The sequence below is a fragment of the Pollicipes pollicipes genome, unplaced genomic scaffold (genome assembly GCF_011947565.3).
Source record: "Pollicipes pollicipes isolate AB1234 unplaced genomic scaffold, Ppol_2.1 Scaffold_1600;HRSCAF=1878_pilon_pilon_pilon, whole genome shotgun sequence".
NCBI lineage: Eukaryota > Metazoa > Arthropoda > Thecostraca > Pollicipedomorpha > Pollicipedidae > Pollicipes > Pollicipes pollicipes.
The window spans coordinates 21,475,400-21,477,821 of NW_023595962.1; positions in this window are offsets into that span (position 1 = coordinate 21,475,400).

Below are 2,422 nucleotides of genomic sequence, written 5' to 3' on the forward strand. Positions count from 1 at the left end.
GGGATTGCCAGCCTCCCCGTGGCTCTATCGTAGCACTGCAAGCAATGCGTCACGCACTGCAGAGCATATACCCAGCATTAGCGACACTTCCACTTTCACAATTTTTCGACACTTCGACACTTTTCATACGACGTTTTCAGCTACACAGGAACTTAACCGTCTTTTGAGCGGTGGTGGTTAACAGAGTGAGACGGCGCCTGCAGAAGGTGAGAAGGTGCCAGCAGTAGTGGCGATCGTCACGGAACAGGGTACCCTGTACGAAGTAACGGGAGCGTGCGTGAGCGTATGCCAGCATTTTCAGGAGATTTTGTGTTTGGCCGCAATTTACATTTGGCATTGTGCAGTGGGAAATTCAAGCGGGATATTTGGTGGCGCGGACAGATTTAAGCAATCGCGCTTTTGCGTCAATCCCGAGGAACCGTCAGCATACACACTCACGTTTTGTTAAATGCATCATGCAATGTGAACATTCCGAACTCTGTCTGCCCGCCTCTACAGCTACCTGGGGAATGTGTCCAACGCCATCGTCAACGTGGACGAGTTCAAAGTTCACGAGACAAACACTGGCGACGTGGACCGCACGAAGACGGACCTGTACCTCCACTTTGTGGACCGGCGTGACCACAGCATCCTGGAGGTGGACAGGGCGCTGTCGCTGCTGGACCAGAATGTGGAGACGCTTGATCCGCTATTCAAGGTCGGTGTCCGGTCACCGCGGAGTCCCATCGAGTTGGGAACAACATTGTTTGCGAGAATAAAAAAACTTGCAGGCATCTTGCATTGTTCCATACGTCACTTGCGGCATTTTAGGGTCGTGCACATAGGTATTGTTGCAGTGTTGCTATTGTTGCTCTGATCTATATTTAGATTTATGTTTCTTCGTTACCCTTCAAACCACTTATAGTATTAACATACCGCTCTCCCATTGGTTTGCATGGCACACTTACAGATAACAGTGCTTCAGCCTGATTACATATTAGATGTGCATTACATATATATATATATATATATATATATATATATATATATATATATATATATAACCTATGCCTTACATTTCTATTATCGTCATTACGCAGGCCAGCAGTGCACACATTCCACTGCCCCTATTGCAGGAGTTTAACGTGTTGTCGACGCGGGCGGCGGCGGCGGCGCCGGCTCGTGCAGAGCCGAGTCGTGCCGCTCTCAGCTGGCTGCTGGGCGGCTGCGCCTTCCTGCTGCTGCTGCTGGCCACCGTGCTCGGCGCCTGCCTGAGCCAGCGCGCGCGCTACCGGCGCCAGCTGCGCGCCGCCACCGCCACCGCCTTCGGTAGGTCCGGTCTCCGGCCTGGTGAGCGGCGGGCCGTAGAGCGGAGAGTCGAGAGGGCTCCCCGACTGACTGCGTCCGTGCCCCCAGGCTCCCCAGACTGACTGTGTCCGTGCCCCGAGGCTCTCCAGGCTGACTCTGTCCGCGCCCCCAGGCTCCCCAGACTGACTCTGTCCGTGCCCCCAGGCTCCCCAGACTGACTCTGTCCGTACCCCCAGGCTCTCCAGACTGACTGTGTCCGTGCCCCCAGGCTCCCCAGACTGACTGTGTCCGTACCCCCAGGCTCCCCAGACTGACTGTGTCCGTGCCCCCAGGCTCCCCAGACTGACTCTGTCCGTGCCCTCAGGCTCCCCAGACTGACTCTGTTCGTGCCCCAAGGCTCCCCAGACTGACTGTGTCCGTGCCCCCAGGCTCCCCAGACTGACTCTGTCCGTGCCCCTAGGCTCCCCAGACTGACTGTGTCCGTGCCCCCAGGCTCCCCAGACTGACTCTGTCCGTGCCCCTAGGCTCCCCAGACTGACTGTGTCCGTGCCCCCAGGCTCCCCAGACTGACTCTGTCCGTGCCCCCAGGCTCCCCAGACTGACTGTGTCCGTGCCCCCAGGCTCTCCAGACTGACTGTGTCCGTGCCCCTAGGCTCCCCAGACTGACTCTGTCCGTGCCCCCAGGCTCCCCAGACTGACTCTGTCCGTGCCCCCAGGCTCTCCAGACTGACTGTGTCCGTGCCCCCAGGCTCTCCGACGGCCACCGTCAGCAGGTCGTCGGCGGTGCCCAACACCAACGTGCACGCGGTGGAAGGGAGCAACCCCGTGTGGACGGGCGCCTTTGACAACGAGTGGTACAAGCCGGACACCGACGGCGCACCGCACAGCAGGTCAGTCAGAGGGTCAGGGGTCCACACAGCAGGTCAGTTGGAGGGTCAGGGATCACACAGCAGGGCAGAGGGTCAGAGATCTACACATCAGGTCAGCTGGCCAAGGATCCACACAGCAGGTCAGTCAGAGGGTCAGAGATCCCCGCAGCAGGTTAGTCAGAGGGTCAGAGATACATATAGCAGGTCATAGGGTCAGGGGTCCACACAGCAGGTCAGGGGGTCAGGGCTTCCAGCCGATAGGTCAG